The 17159-nt window shown below is 45.8% G+C and overlaps 1 long non-coding RNA gene and 1 pseudogene across 1 annotated transcript in view; one reads left to right on the top strand and one right to left on the bottom strand.

Moving 5' to 3' along the window:
* Nucleotides 1-6046: 6046 nt before the first annotated feature.
* Nucleotides 6047-17159, top strand: part of LOC131485043 (uncharacterized) — a 121910-nt gene continuing 110797 nt past the window's right edge. Inside the window, exon 1 of the long non-coding RNA XR_009248595.1 lies at nt 6047-6915. This is a non-coding gene — a long non-coding RNA (uncharacterized LOC131485043). The remainder of the gene's footprint in view (nt 6916-17159) is intronic.
* Nucleotides 13722-14116, bottom strand: LOC131485041 (DET1- and DDB1-associated protein 1-like; annotated as a pseudogene).

Below are 17159 nucleotides of genomic sequence, written 5' to 3'. Positions count from 1 at the left end.
TATATACACTTACCATTTATTTACTTTTGAGAGGCAGAAAGAGACAGAGCAGGAGCAGGAGGGCCAGAGAGAGAGGGAGACACAGAATCCGAAGCAGGCTCCAGGCTCTGAGCTGTCAGCACAGAGCCTGACGTGGGGCTCGAACCCATGAACCATGAGATCATGACCTGAGCGGTGAGATCGTGACCTAACCAACTGAGCCACCCAGGCGCCCCATCTGGTGTAGATTTTGATAGCAATTTGAAAGACTAAATAATCACCTCTGGAGTGTTATTCACAATTAGGGTGTTTCAAATATTAACGGATCACCCCTGAGGTTGTTAAAGTTAAAAGAAGGTAACTAAAACTTGTGGAAGGAAACAGGATAAATTCATAAACTTGTGATAGGGCAAAGCTTCACTTGTCAGGACACACAACACAAAAAAATCTCTGCTATGAAAGAAAAGTGACAAATTGAAATTCACTAGAATAAAAAACGTCCAAAAAATCATCTGCTCTTTGGAAAACACATTTTAAAAAATGAAAAATATACCGGAGACCAGAAGAAAATATTTGCAATGCATATATCTGACCAAGGACTTGTATTCAGAACAGGTAACAGATTCTTACAATTCAATGATAATAAGGAAAACAACTTATTTTTAAAATGACCAAAAGAGTGAAAGTTATATTGTAATTTTTATATTATCTTTACAACTTTTCTGCAAATCTGAAGTTATTCCAAAATAAAGTTTATTTTTAAAAATATGAGCAAGAGATTTGACCAGGTACTTTACAAAAGATATATACGAGGGGTACCTGGCTGGCTTGGTCAGTGGAGCATGCGATTTTGATCTTGGGGTTGAGAGTTCAAGCCCCAAGTTGGGTGTAGCGATTACTAAAGAAATAAATGAACTTAAAAAAAAAGAAGATATACCCAATAAGTATATGGAAAGTATATATAAGATGCCCAATAAGTATATGAAAAGATGCTCAATATCATTAGTCATCAGAAAAATGCACATTAAAATCATACTACTATGTACCCACAAGAGTGACTAATATTAAAAAGATTGACAAAACCAAGTGTTGGCAAGGACTGGAACAATTAGAGCTCTCACATATTGGTGGTAGAAATATAAGATGAGAAAACCACTTTGGAAAATAGTTTGGCAGTTTCTTAAAAAGTTAAGTGTGTATTTATCATAAGACCTTGCAATGCTTCTTCCAGATATCTACCCAAGAAACATGAAAAGTTTCTTGCCCACAAAAAGACTTATACATGAATGTGTATAGGAACTTTATTTTATTACTATTATTATTTTTAAATGTTTATTTTTGAGAAAGAGAGAGAGCAAGGGAGGGGAAGAGGGAGAGAGAATCCCAAGGAGGCTCCAGGCCCAGCACAGCCCCATGCGGGGCTCCATCTCGGGAATCGTGAGATCATGACTGGAGCCGAAATCAAAAGTTGAACACTCAACCGATTGAGCCACCCAGGCGCCCCAAGAAAGCTACCCAAACCTCTAACAACAGATAAATGAAGAAACAAATTAAGATGTAGTCATAAAAGGGGTTACTATTCAGCAATAAGAATGAACCACTGTCCATACATGCAAAACATGGACACTTCTCCCGAACATCATGCTAAGCAAATGAAACCAGGTATGAAAAGGTAGCATGCTGTGTAATTCCGGGGATAAGAAATCACCAGGGGTGGAGGACCGGGTAAAGGCACTGACTGCAGAGGGGCACAAGGGAACTTTGGGGGATGATGAGAGTAGTTTGTAACTTGATTATGATGGGGGTTGCATGAGCACGTGAGTCTGTAAAAACTAATAGAACCACACACTAAAAAAGGTGCATTTCATTGTGTGTAAATTACACCTGAAAACGTTACTTTTTAGAAGAAATAGAAGAAGAGGAATAGGAAGAAGAAAAAGGAGAAGGAAAAGGAGAAAAGGAAAACGAAGAGAAAGAGGAGGAGGGGCCCAGGGAGGAGGAGTAGCGGGAGGAAGAAGCTTAACACACAGGAATGATAATATTCCCAGTGGACCCATCACGGAACTGGTCCCTGTCACTGTGAAGTGCCGGGGTGGGAATATAAAGACCTGTCCTCAGTCTATAGGAGCTGACAGTCCATTGGAGAAGTGCAATTTTCTTCAAGATCTTCCAAAGTGTGAGGAATGACAGAGCAAATCTCACCTGGTCCTGCCCACTGGGGTTGAAAGGAAAGAGTCTCTGTGGTTTGTTAGGGTTCCCTCCTTCCTCTCCTCCATCATCCCCCACCCCGCTCCCACAGCCTGTGGGTGCACAGGACCTCAGGCTGCACAGGCTTGGGAAGAGCCGTTTCCATGCAGCAAGGGCCGTTCTCCCAGTGCCCTTTGTCCCCAGCCTGGTGATCTGTCCAGGGTGGAACTCCTCTTTCAAACTAAGCCAGGACACAGCTTTGTGGGGATTCTTAAGGCCACCATCCCATTGCCTCTGTCTCTCACCCTCAAGGCACTTCTACTCCTGGGGTACAGATCCCTATCATGAGACCTGTGAGGCCCTCTTCCTTTCCTGCACCTAGCGCAGCTCCCCACTCCAGCTGCTTCCAGGTCCTACCACCAGCCCTTTATCTACTTGATAAAAATAATAAATGCTCGCCTCTCTGAGCATGGGAAACCTAAAACCACAGGATGTAAGTCCTGCTTATCCATTAAGAGGAACAGGGATACTTTATTTCTCATTATGAGCCTACAGCTCAGAAAACAAGGGATAGATAAGTTTCTCAGCCTGGGTTTTCTATCATACTGCTGCAAAGGCCCTGTTATAAAACAAAAAGAAGAGAGAGAAGGTGCTGGATGTCTGGTGGGGTGAGAGGCCCCAGAGAGCAGTCAGTGCATGTCAGTGGGGAGGTAGCTTTGTGAGGGTGAGGCCAGTGGCAGGCAACCTGAGCTCTGGGAGCAGATACCACATCGGTGTCCTGGCACTGTGACTGGTCTGTCTGAGGCCAGCATCTTGCTGGCTGAAATGTGTGTGGCTATAGGAGAAAGGAAACAGGGTTGGGTGACAGAGTGGATGGTTTGGGGAGGTTGACCCCAAAGAAATCCCAGCTTTGGGGCATTAGAGGGAGGTGGCAGTTGCAGAGAATAAGAAAGTTGGCCCATAATTAAGAATCAGATGAGGGAAGGCACCAAACTCCCACCCAGCCTCCAGCCACCAGCTGGGTGGGAAAGGGAAGCAGGTGTATTCCTTGTTGTGTGTAACCTGCCCACCTCCAGGATTTCTAAGAAATGCTGGGCCTGTATTTCTTGGTTCTCCTGGGAGCCAGATGTGTAATAATTTGGGTACATTTTAACTTGAAAAGGCAAAAACATCCTTCCAGCTGCATCCTCCTTTTCCTTCCAGTGCCAGAATAATGTAGGGAGAGAGCTTGGTTCAGAAATTGTATGGATAGTGCTTTTGTTTCTGGGGACTAGGAAAGAACTGTCAGAGCCAAGTCCTCATCTCTAAAAGGAAAACATAAATGTGCTGTAAGTCCTGCTTAATAGTTCAGAGACCAAACTGAGCCAACTAGAAGCTGAAGTGAGCAATCAGATATACCCACACTCTTCTCTTTTTATCAGCTTGCAAATGTCCTGGTTGGCACCTGGTTAGAGAGGAGCAATCAGAGGGCAAATGGAGTTAAACCATTCATTTGTTCATTCATTCATTCATTCATTCATTCAATAAAATTTTCATGATTCTTACCATAAACCATGCAGACTCACTAAAAGCTGATGATACACATTGGAACAAGGCAAATGTCCCTCTGCCTCAGGGACCTTAGGATCTATGCCATAGTTCTCAAACTTTAATGTGCTTCAGACTCCCCTAGATGGCTTGTTAAAACACAGATTGCTGGACCTCATCTCTGGAGTTTCCGATTCAGTGGATCTGGGGTGGCTTAAGAATTTGCATTTGTAACAAGTTCCCATGTGATGCTGATGCTGCTGGTCCTGGGACCTTTGAGAACCACTGGTCTAGGCAATCATTTCACCTGACTATTTTTACATCTTGGCACAGCATGGCTCACTTGGGTAAACTGGAGGAAATTTGGAACCCTGAACCAGGTTGCAAACAGCCTGAGGTTAGCTGCCCAAGAGCTGTGGTCATTCCGGGCCCCACAGAGCAAAGGGAATCAATGTCTTAAGTCACATTAACCTCTAGGGAGACTATCCAAAGGTCTTGGCACCCACCCTGAGATAGGAAGACATGCAGCTTCAAGAGATCTATTGACTTCTTCTAGGAAATTAAGGCCTCCTTTTACCACTAGCCCCGTGCAAGCCCATAGGTCTGGGGTAGGGTGCAAGGTGGCCTTCCATGGTTTCATCCTTCCTCCCCCTGGAACCTCTGCTGATTTGCTGTCACATTCTTCTTTTTTTTTAATGCTTTTTTTAAAGTTTATTTATTTTGGGGTGGAGGTGGAGGGTCAGAGAGAGAGGGAGAGAGAATCCCAAGTAGGCTCCAGCACAGAGCCCAATGCGGGGCTTGAACTCACAGAACTGTGAGATCATGACCTGAGCCAAAACCAAGAGTCAGACGCTTAAGCGACTGAGCCACCCAGGCACCCCTCCTGTCACATTCTTAACAACCTGGATAGCTCATTCCTCTTCCACCCTCACAGGTGGAATGGGCAGGTGAGATGCCATTGGGGTCATTGTGATCCTTCCTACCTGAGTGGACATAGGATCGTCAGGTGGGATTTTGTGGTGTCTTTCTGCCACAGAGGCTAGTGTAACTGCCGGGAGTAAGGGCAAGGAGCAGAGGATGAGGGTGGACGACAGCAACCTTTTGCACCGAGAGCTTTTAAAATGCATCCGAGGAGGACATGCTGGTCAGAGCGATAGCTAGCCTGAAAGTAGATGCAGAGCCCATACCGCAAATGACAGATCATCTTGTGAGTCAAAATCTGCCAAAATTATTTACTTTCTAAACGCTTTATTGAAATATAATTCACATCTATCTAAAGTATACAATTCAGGGTGCCTGGCTGGCTCAGTGGGAAAAGCATGCGACTCTTGATCTTGGGGTTGTGAGTTTGGGCCCCATGTTGTGTGTAAGATTACTAAAATAAGTAAATAAAAACTTTAAAAAAATGAAGTACACAATTCACTGGTTTTTAGTATATTCAGAGTTGTACATCCATCTTCTCAATCAATTTTAGAATATTTTCACCCCAAAAAGAAACCCTGTACCCTTATTTATTTAGTTAGTTTTTTATTGGAATAGAAAGAGTGCGCAAGTGAGTGAAGGCAGAGAGAGAGAGAGAGAGAGAGAGAGAGAGAGAGAGAGAGAGAGAAGCGGGGCTCACCCGAAGCAGAGCTCATGTACACCCGATGCTGGCTTGAACTCGGGAACCGTGAGGTCATGACCTGAGCCCAACTCAGATGTTTAACTGGCTGAGCCACCCAGGTGCCCAACCCTGTACCCCTTAGACCCTCAACCCCCCAACCCTCCTCCAGCCTTAGGCAAGCACCAGTATTTCCTTTCCGTCTCAATAGATTTGCCTATTCTGGACATTTCATAGCAATAGAATCATGTAATATGTGGTATTTTGTGACAGGCTTCAAAATTATCACTAACAGAGAAATATACCAACCTACATTTGAGTCCAAAACATGACTGGCAGAAACCAAAGATGGAGACGGAGAATTTAGAAGTTGTTGCTTAACCTTGGAGCCTCCGTTGTCTCGGGTTGCTGATCCCCACCTCACAAGGCTGTGGTGAGGATGTGAAGGTCCAGCCCAGGCCTGGCCCCCAACTGCTCAGCAGAGGGGACCCTCTCGAGTGAGATGGAGGCCTAGTGATAAGACCAACTGTGGAACAGCCTCAGATCAAAGTAATCTTATGAATCAGTGGCTGCTGTGACTTTCAAAAAGTTAAACCACGAACTAGAGTTATGTAAGGGGTGTTTTCCCTGCCTCTCACCCAGGAGGTTGTATCCGGGTGCCAAAGTCAGCAAAGCAGTGCTCTAGGCTCTTTCTTGCAGAAGAGGCACAGGAATGTTCAGTCCCATTCACATGGCTCCTGCTGCCCAAGAGAGAGGAGACCCTCTAGGGACCCCGCTCTCCTCTGCATTCCCAGATTTCTCCTGACTGTTGCCCAGGCCTCTCCTGATCTCTCTGCAGGCCTGAACTGCTGCCTGCCAGGTCTCTGCTGGCAGCTACACATGCCAAGGCGGAAGGCGTCTTACCTGTTCCACGTGAGCCGGGTGTTGTTGTTGCTACTACAGCAACAGCTTCATTTTAGCTCCCTGCGAAAAGTTCTACCACCAGGAACCCTCTCCTTCTGCTCTGTTCAGATCCCTGCTTGTCCCCAGTGTGGGGCACAGTGGGAGGCCCGGAACCCAGGTCAGCAACTGACCCTCCGCCCCAGGCTGTGTCTAGGGTGGAGATGCTCAGTGGCCACTTTTCCTGGCTCAGCCCTTGACAGGAATGCCAGGAACTTACCCCTTCTTTTGCCCTCCCCACAGGGAATGAGGTCCCATGGGATCTTTCTCTGCTTGGTCCACATTCTCAGGCCATAGGACCGACACCCCCCATCCCCACCATCACATCAGTAGTCTGGGGCTTTCCTGACAGTTGCAGGACAGAGTCTGGGGTCTCAAGCGAGAGGAAGGAGTGGAGTTCTGCCCTCCACCTTCCTGCCCCCACCCTTCCCCCACCCGTGTAGCAGTGAGCTCAGGTCTGGGAATGGAGGAGGCTGGGGCGGGGGCTGAGGTGGAGGGGAGCCTGAAGAGGAGAGGGAGAGGGAAAGGTCCTGAGAACTTCCCTTCCCTGAACTGTATCCAACGAGGTGTGACTCCAGCCTCCCGGGAGAGGAATGTAGTGGCTGCCAGAGAACAGTCACCCGAGCTGTGGAACAGCACCCCCCAGGGCAGGTTCGCAAAGCAGGCTGAGACCAGGGCTCAAGGTCAGTCGGGGCTACCTGGGCTGGTGGGTGTGGCCCGGGAGGGTCTCCTCATCCGTGACACTGCTGGCCTGACACCTACTCCCAAGCCCTATAAGCTCAGTGTGGGGAGGCAGAATTAGGAGTTTATGCAGGAGGCAGCCGGGGAAACAGAAACCGTGGGCCTCGGCTCACAGCCCTGCTGCGGGCCTGGGGCCCACTAGGTTGACAGACCTGAATTATTAAGGCCTGGGAAGAAGGCTGGCTGGCTGGCACGCACACCAGAGGGGAACCGATCGCCCCTCTCGTGTTCTCTTCACAGTTACCCGGGAGGTCATTCAGCTTCCAGTTCTGGCTGCCCCAGTGTGATCAATGTGTGAAAAGGGCATCTGGCTGCCCTTGGAGGGATCCCGGCCTAGGCTGTCGCTGTCCTTACACCCTGGATTTATCAGGGCCTTTTGTTTGCGGGCTCCAGCTCATCTCCCTCTGCCGGCTCTGAGCCCCTCTGCCACACACATTTTCTGCATTTCCCCTTCCCACATGGCAGCTTTGCTCTTTCTCCTCTGCACCAAGGAAGACCCGGCAGCTGCCCAGGGGCCATAGTTTCCAGAGCCCTGGATTCTGTGGGGCTAGTCACAGGGACCCACCTGCGCTCAGATGTCAGCCTAGGGCTGGCTGGCGAGACCCCTGCTCCCATTCAGCCGGAGATGTCTAGAGGAGACCAGAGCCACTTCCAAATCTGCTCTGGGCTTTCTCTGGGGTTCACCTCGGAGCAGATGGGGTTAATAAACCCCATAGGTGTTCCATTTCCAGTGCCTGGAAAAGAAAGGCAGAGGGTACGCCTGAAGTCCTAGAGGTCAGAATGGTGCCTGTGAAATATGGAGGGGCAGATGCCAGGCCGCACGCTGGTGCCACTCTGCCAGGAGTTGAGGATCCTGGGGCAAGGAAGAGCCTGGCGAGTCTGAGAATGATCCAGATGGCTTGTGGAGCTAGAACCCCCTTCCTGGTTTTCATTCGTACAGCCATTTCTCTAAAGGCCTCTGTTCCTGGAAGCTGCTGATACCCTACCAGGACGAGGACCAGCTGGCTTCTTCAGGACAACTGGGCATCCCTCGGCCCATCCCTTCTCTGATAGCGCGGCTCCCTGTTTCCTCCCTGGTGCTGCTCTGGGCCTCACATCTCCCTGCTTCCCTTCATCTGGACAGTTAGGAAAAATTGTCTGAGATTTGGAAATGGGACAAAGGGATTCCTGCAAGCCCTTGAGTCATGCTGGGCTCAGGCATTGTCCAGCAGGCCTGTCTGGAGGGATTAGCTGATTTCCTAGGGGTGTGTACTTTTGTCTAGCTTGTCTATTTACTATCGATTAGGGTATTTTACAACTTTATAGGGAAGGCATAGAGGGGGCGCCTGGGTGGCTCAGTCAGTTAAGGGTCGACTTTGGCTCAGGTCATGATCTCACAGTTTGTGAGTTCGAGCCCTGCGTCGGGCTCTGTGCTGACAGCTGAGCCTGGAGCCTGCTTGGGATTCTGTCTCCCTCTCTCTCTGCCCCAGCCCCTGCTCGCGCTCTGTCTCTCTCTCTCAAAAATAAAGAAACATTAAAAATAAATAAATAAATAAATAAATAAATAATAAGGAAGGTGTAGAAAACAAGGCTAAAGTTTTATTTTATATGATATAATTTAACAAACTTATTTCAGTATTCTTTCTTTCAGTTACTACAAAGACTTTAGTATCTTCTATACTTTTTGGAACCAGCTTTACCATCCTGTTGATTCCTTAATTAATTAAAAAAATTTTTTTTAATGTTTATTTTTGAGAGAGAGAGAGAGAGAGAGCACGCAAGCAGGAGAGGGGCAGAGAGAGAGGGAATCTGAAGCAGTCTCTAGGCTCCGAGCTGTCAGCACAGAGCCCGATGTGGGGCTCAAACCCACTAACTGTGAGATCATGACCTGAGCCGAAGTCGGATGCTTAACTGACTGATCCACCCAGGTGCCCCTCTGCTTAATTAATTGCATTCATTTTTGATACATGTTCAGTCTACATTTGTATGAAAACTATGTTTTTAAATTTTTAATTAAAAAATGAACACATAACAAAATGGACTCTTTTTATGTACAGCTCTATGAAATTTTTTAACGTTTATTTATTTATTTTTGAGAGAGAGAGCATGAGTGGGGGAGGGACAGAGAGAAAGAGGGAGAGAGGGAATCCCAAGCAGGCTCCACACTGTCAGTGCAGAGCCTGATATGAGGCTCGAACCCACAAACCGTGAGATCATGACCTGAGCTGAAATCAAGAGGCAGATACTTAACTGACTGAGCCACCCCGCACCCTTACAGTTCTATGAATTTTAACCCATATAGAAGTTGTGCAACTACTGCCACAATCAGGCTACAGAACAGTTTCATCATGTCAAAAAATTCCCTGCAGAATCATGTTTGTGTGTATGTATATGGGAAAAAACCCACACATCATAAAATGTACCATCTTAACGATTTTTAAGTCTATAGTTCAGTAGTTTTAAGAATTTTTACATTGTTGGGGCGCCTGGGTAGCTCAGTCAGTTAAGTGTCTGACTCTTGATTTTGTTTCAGGTCGTGATCAAGCCCCACATTCAGCTCCACACTGGGCATGGAGTCTGCTTAAGATTCTTTTCCTCTCCCTCTGGCCCTCTCCCCTTCTCTCTTTAAAAAAAAAAAAAAAGAATATTTACATTGTTGTAAAACAGAACTTTTTCATCTTGTAAAACAGAAACTTTAATACCCATTAAACAACTCCCCTGTGTCCCCTCCCACCAGCCCCTGGCAACTGCCATTGTGGTCCTTGTTTCTACGAATTTGACTATTTTAGATACATCACATAAGTGGAATCATTCAGTATTCGTCCTTTTGTGACTGGCTTATTTCCCTTAGCATAATATCCTCAATGTTAATTCATGTTGTACCATGTTTTTGACTTTTTGAAAATTAGTCTTTGACAATTTGCAAAAGGATATCAGTGACTAGGGTGTTGCTGGCCTGCATATCTTTATTAATCCATCTAGCCTGGGGGGAATTCCCTATCTGTCCCTGTCCCAGGGAAAGGCTTGGGGTCTTAGAATTTGGCTCTGCCCTGCTACACCCACTGCCTGCTCTCCCTTGCAAGGCTTCCAGGAGCCATTTGAATTAGACATGAGAACACACAGAAAAGCCCCTTAATCAGCAGGGTGCTTGGGGGACATCTCAAGATATGCATGGGGCATGCAGGTGGGGTTAACCACACAAAGTATAAATAACTGAACTGGATATAGGCACCCAAGCCAGATATCCCATTAACTCTTCAGATAGAGGCAGATGTTGGGGATAAAAAAGTTTACCCCTTTTCCTTTGCACGATGAGAACTGGGAACATGGCACATAGGAGGAGCTGGGCAAACCTGGGGAATGAGCCAGAGTATAGAAATGACTGGGCCAGCCCAGGTGATAGGCGTCCCCAGGCAAAACTCCTAAATAATTTATTTGAGCCTCTAAAATGGAGTCAGATAGACATGTGTATCCTCTCTCTCTCTTTCTTTGTGTCACATTCACAAAGAGCCTAAGCACCTTTTCACTCAGCATCCAGAGAACCTTTGGTATGTGTAAATGCCAAGTAGTCTTCATAGCTTTAAAATCCATCACTCTCTATGGTGCCCCCTTAAAAATATTTAAAAACCTTTCATATGTTTTTATAAGCAATGAAAACAGACATTATTGGGGCGTGTTGTATTTACCCCCATGTGTCTCCCCCCACTTTCCGGAAGCCCCATTTTCTCTGCTGGGAAGGGTGTGTGGAGGGGCTGGTAAGGAAGTAGCCTTAGATACTGGTTCCAGCAATTCCCAACAGGCCTCATGGGCCTGGGAAGCTCCTTAAACACCTGGAGCCTCAGTTTCGTCTCTTAAGAAGGATTGCGACAGCCCTTTACCCAGAACTTGATAGAGTGTTCCATCCGGATTTCTAAGTTCTCTTTTCATGTGAATCCTTTTTTTTTTTTTTTTTTTTTTGAGAGAGAGAGAACAGGAATGGGGTTGGGGTAGAGGGAGAGAGAGAATCTTAAGCAGACTCCATACTCAGCGTGGAGGCTGACTCAGGGCTCAGTCTCATGACCATGAGATCATGACATGAGCTGAAATCAAGAGTTGGCCACTTAACTGATTCAGCCACCCAGGTGCCCCTAATGTGAATACATCTTATTTCTAGGGTGACTGTATAAACTCTTCACCTCCAAACCATGACATTTTTAAGAATGAAAAGTGATTCAAATACTAATTACACTGGGACAGGGTGTGTAAACTGGGATGGTGGCAAGCAAACAGCAAAGTATGGTGACTCTTCTTCCAGACTAAATTGGAAAGCTTCTTCCATGAAGAGGCCTTGACTATACATCTCAGCATCCCCATCTGTATCTATCCTAGAGTGCTGTTCATAAAGATGCTCAGTGAACCCTGATATCTTCTTCTTTAAACTGCTCTTTTCCCAAAAAAATCTAACCTAGTGCAAATGTAGAGGGAAAGGCTTCTTGGTGTAGCTTAAATACCTTATTGTAGGGTTGGGTTGACTTTGGCAGTTAAATAGCATCCATTGTGAATAGGAGACAACAGGTGGCCCATGACTGGAAGTGGACTATTTTGGAGCAGGTCAGGATTGGGCTGCTGAGGGTAAGTTATGTCTGATCAGTCACAATCATGTGGCAGAGGCTCCTGGGACCACAGCTATACACAAGGAAAGGGATGTGTGTGGGCATACCCAAATAGGATTTCAGGTATCCACTTTGCACAAGAAAGTGCCGGGACTGTCAGAAGAAATGGAAAGAATTTTAAGGATTAACTGTTGGAGCCTAGAAGAGCAGGTTTAGATCTCTAAGGGGGAGAAAAGACAAAGGTGACTTTAACTCCTTAACAGTATGCCTGGTGGGCACAAAGTTCACTTCAGTTTAGAAGGCTGTGGTTTGAAATTTGTGGAGAAGAGTCTTTTGAATTTCCCCCATAGATGGTGGATGGCAGTTGATAGCTGATATGTTCTGACCCCCCCGGTTGATGGTGGTTGATGGCTGATATGTTCGGACCCAGCCCTGAGTGGAGGAGGCAAGGAAGCCTTAAGAAAATGGAAGGAGCAGAGGTGCTTCTTTTGAAGCCATATAAGCAAGCTGTGAATACTGCTTTAGAAGGACATATCACCCAAGAGTGTCCGAGAGTGTGGGCTGTGCTCTGCTAATTCACATAACAGACACCAGAGACAAATCTTTGCAGCAAATGGCAGCCAAGTGTTGCATCCTAATAAAACCAGAATATCATGATGGTTTCTGATAGAGGATGTCCATTGTCTTCAGGAAGGGCATCCTTTGTTCTAATTGGCATAAAGGCACAATATGGGGTAATGGAGGCCATGGTTGAAATAGGCGGTGATCTCCTCACTGGGCAGTGATGGCAGCTACAAAAACCTGGGAGCTGTGTTGCTAATGGCCAATGTCCCAGTGATGTATGGAGTCAACAACATTGGTCTGGATGACAGCCAGGTTGGTGCTCATAGCAAAGCCCTCTGCTGGTCCCATTGAAACAAAGAGGAGAATTGCACCAAAGAGAAATATAGAAGGGCTTTATCAGCTGTGGTGGTATTGATGAGACAGCAGAGTCCTGCCAAGGGAAGGAGGGAACCATGAGCAGGGGCCTAGAGTAGAAGATTTTTCTGTCACACTGCAATTGTGACCCATTCCCTTAGGATGCTGTGTCCAGGGAAAGAACATTACACTGGGATTGGAAAACATTTATTTAGGTTATGTTCTTTAAATACTTTTTTAAAATTAATTAATTAATTAATTAATTAATTTCCAAGGAGGAAAGATACTTTTTTTGGGGTGGGCACAGAGCACACACTAGGCCATGATAAAATGACTTAAGAGAAAGATCTGGAAATGCCAACTTCTCACCCTGGCACACATTAAGAATGAAGCCTGGGCATGGAATAGGTCCCAGCCAAGTCTTTAAGGCCCGTTCTGGAGAGTAGGAGCAGAGAGAAAGGCTCCCACACATGCTGCTGGGCCACAGCAGGGCCCTGGCTCTACCTGGCTCTAGACCCTTGCAGACACGCTCTGGTTTTTCGAGAGGAGAATTGGGGGTGGGGGTGGACACAGAGGGGGATCTGGAGGTAAGTTGTGAATAACCACAATGTTTTTTATTCTGTTTATTTATTTTGAGAGAGAGAGAGAAGAGAGAGGGGACAGGGGGAGAGAGTGAGGAAGAGAATCCCAAGCAGTCTCCTCACTGTGAGTGAAAAGCCCAACATGGGGCTCAAACTCAGGAACCTTGAGATCAGGACCTGAGCTGGAAGTCTGACGCTTAAACTACTGAGCCACCCAGGTGCTCCCAATGTTGTTTTTTAAAAAGCATCTGCCGGGGCACCTGGGTGGCGCAGTCGGTTAAGCGTCCGACTTCAGCCAGGTCACGATCTCGCGGTCCGGTCCGTGAGTTCGAGCCCCGCGTCAGGCTCTGGGCTGATGGCTCGGAGCCTGGAGCCTGTTTCCGATTCTGTGTCTCCCTCTCTCTCTGCCCCTCCCCCCTGTTCATGCTCTGTCTCTCTCTGTTCCAAAAAAAAAAAAAAAAAAAAAATTAAAAAAAAAATAAAAATAAAAAGCATCTGCCAACATCATACTACTGGGTCTGATGTCCCATTTTATAGCATAAATAAAAACTCAAGGAAAATAAATGCATTAGCTCCTATGAGGTTGGAAGTGGTATGGATGGTATGGTGTGGGTGGGCCAGTGGGGGGCAGAGTGAGGGTGGGGGTGGGGGTGGGGGGCCTTACACAAGGAGGGCAGGCTTGGAGCAGACAAGACACAAGAGGTACCTGTGGGGGAATGAGAGTCTTAAGTGTCCTCTTAAGTGTCCTTATGCAAGTCTGGGCTGTCAGGGACCTTGTGGGGGTGGGGTGGGGGTTGCCCAGCTCTCACCCTCAAGGTCCACTTGTTCCTGGTCTCTCTACTCACTGGCGTTCTTTTTGTCCCATTGCTGATGTAGGTAGCACAAAAGGATGTTTATATTTTCTGTCACAATGATCTGATCAAATGGGTACTCCCACATGGGCAGGTAGACTAAGGGACGTCAGTTCGAAGCTTTGCACACTGAGCCAGCATGAAATCGACTAAAGTTGCTTTTGTTGTAGACTGTCAGTCCTTTAAAAAAATCTGCCATCTTCTGTTTCCTCCGTCGCTGCCCCAGCCACTGCCGCCGCCACCACAACCGCCTTCTTAGCCGCCGCCCCACTGTAACTTCCAGCCACGGCACAGCCCACACGTATTTATTTATTTTTTAAAGTTTTATTTATTTAAATAATCTCTGCACCAACATGGGGCTTGAACTCACGAGCCTGAGATCAAGAGTCACAGGCTCTGCTGACTGAGCCAGCCAGACGCCCCTAAATCATTTCAGTTTACTTCTAGTGGCCTCAGCTGATGTTGCCCAGGAGAATCATTAACCATCATTAAACAAATAACCTCCGTTTCTCCTCCCTCACAAGATACCCATGTGAGAAGCAGGTTGAGCCCCAGTGTTTGGATGTGTGGCTCCTAATCAACACTACTACAGTTGACCTTTGAACAGTACAGATTTGAACTGCATCGGTCCACTTATGTGTGGATTTTTTTTTTTTTTTGATAAATACAATACAGAGCTGTAAATGTATTTTCCTTATGATTTCTTAATGGCATTTTCTTTTCTCTAGCTTACGTTATTATAAGAATAAGTGTGTAATACATCTAACATACAAAATAAGTGTTAATCAACTGTTTGTGTTATTGGTAAGCCTTCGAGTCAATGGTAGGCTTTTAGTAAAGTTTCTGGTGAAAAATCCAGATCCTATCTGCCAGATCACCAGGGATCCACACTGGAGGAGTCAAAAGATATACATGGATTTTCAACTATGTGGGCATTGGCACCCCTACCCACCATGTTATTCAACTGTACATATTTCTTATTATAAATCACAATATTATACTATCTTTGAAGTAAATTATTTTGGGTATGACATTTAGTACTTTATGAGGGCAGACTATCCCAAATATACTCTAAACATTTGCACAAAATGCATGTAACTATTTTCATGTGATAAAATTTTATTAATTTCTTGTCGTTTATTTCATGATTATTTTACACTTGGTGACATAGGCTGAGCCAGAAGTCATGCCAAATCCCCAACATTTTAAAATCAAACTGTGTCTTATATTGATTTTTCTTTTGATATAAACATTACATGTTCACTGTAAAAAGAAAAAAAAAAGACACAGACAGTCTAAAAGAAGAAAATGCATACTCGTAGCCCATTCTCAGAGTTAACCACTATTCCCCACCTGATGTATATTCTCCCAAATCTTTTTCTACGTATGTACATGTGCATGACTGGGTATAAAAAAAAATACTCATACACCTGTAAAACACGAATAAGGCTTTGTCAAGTTAATAGCTACATTACTCATTTCTAATATTTCTACTTTGTAAAATATTTGCCTGTTTTTGTTTTATAATTACCTGTTCTTATTTATGGTGGCTATTCTTTCACTTAGTTCCCTGAAGTTTTTTTTTTTTTTTTTTTTTTTTCCAACGTTTTTTTTTTTATTTATTTTTGGGACAGAGAGAGACAGAGCATGAACGGGGAGGAGCAGAGAGAGAGGGAGACACAGAATCGGAAACAGGCTCCAGGCTCCGAGCCATCAGCCCAGAGCCTGACGCGGGGCTCGAACTCACAGACTGTGAGATCGTGACCTGGCTGAAGTCGGACGCTTAACCGACTGCGCCACCCAGGCGCCCCAGTTCCCTGAAGTTTTATATACATTTTTATTTAAAATCTCTTCAAGATTGTCTCCAGTTCCTTAAATGTACATTTTCTTGTTTAGGGGGTCTGAAAACCACCTTTAGTGTTGTTGGTCTTTCTTATAGATTTTGTAATTCTTATTTGTGGCTCATCTTCCATGGGAGTCATCTTTCTCAGGACTTCTTTATGTGCTCTGGGTGGGAGGGCTTCCTCAAGGGAGGTTTCGGTATTTTCCTGTGGGTTGAGGCACTGTCTCCAGACCAAGGCTTAGGCTAGTGGACCAGAACTATTGACTCCATTTTCACACATCACTGGGCAGATGGCTGCGTTGAGCCACACAACCTCTTAGGCTTTTAGTTCATTGGCCATTTAGCTCAAAGGCAAGCCCAGCTGCTCTTTCATTCCTTGCTGGTTTCCTTGATGGGGGTCTGGGGAAGGCCATCCCAAAATGTGCCACTTTGGCATATTGATTCTTTTAAATTAAAGTCACTTAAGAGGGGCTTCTGGGTGGCTCAGTTGGTTAAGTGTCTGACCGGCTCAGGTCATGATCTCACCACTTGTGAGTTTGAGAGCCACATTGGACTCTGTGCTGCCAGCTCAGAGCCTGGAGCCCGCTTTGGATTCTGTGTCTGTCTCGCTCTCTGTTCTGACCCCCCTCATACTCTGTCTCTCTCTTTATCAAAAAAATAAATAAAGATTAAAAAAAATTTTTTTAATAAAATAAAATAAAGTCACATAAGAAATAGCCAGTGCCAGAAGAACACTCTGACTTGCCCCACCTTTGTCCCCAGAAAGCAGGAAATAAACCTCCCATGTGAAAGGTACCCTCCCTGTACCAGGATGTAAAAAGACATTCTATCATAGGGCCCCCAACAGGCCCAGGGACTCCTTCTATCCAGGATTCCTCCATGACTTTCCCCAGATTGCCTATGCAGCCTCCTGGCCCTTCTTGTACCAAAGTGAGGTGCTGGTGACCCTTCTTGGCATCTTATTTTTTAACCTTCTTCTCTCATTCAGCTGCAGGTGTGTGGGGGGGGCGGGGGGGTATACAAAGAACATTTCCATTCTGGGATCCTCGGTTTCTTTCCTCTTGACACTTTTTAAGTCTTATGTGGTTGTACTATTTTCCATATTTGGTTGCCTCTGGTTAACTTTTGATCTTTTTTTAACAATTCATTTTTTGATTACTTTAAGGAGTGTGGGCCTGAAGGAGGTTGTGTGCTCTGGCCTCACTTGTACCACATTTCCCCAGAGTCGAAGCAGGTGCAGCTCTCAAGAACTCACAAGATGCCAGGGTGTCCTGGGTTGTTGCTACTGTGAGAGGATGGTATGTGCCCCTCAGGCCACAGACCTCCTCACAGTCAGCCGGTGCATCGGTCTCCCTCTTTTTCTTTCAAGTCCTCCAACCCCCAATTTCTTCATCTGTGATATGAGTTATTGTTGCCAGTAAG

Source organism: Neofelis nebulosa, chromosome 9 (genome assembly GCF_028018385.1).
Source record: "Neofelis nebulosa isolate mNeoNeb1 chromosome 9, mNeoNeb1.pri, whole genome shotgun sequence".
Lineage (NCBI taxonomy): Eukaryota > Metazoa > Chordata > Mammalia > Carnivora > Felidae > Neofelis > Neofelis nebulosa.
The sequence above is the reverse complement of the archived record's forward strand: the minus strand, read 5'-3'. Positions and strand labels throughout refer to the sequence as shown.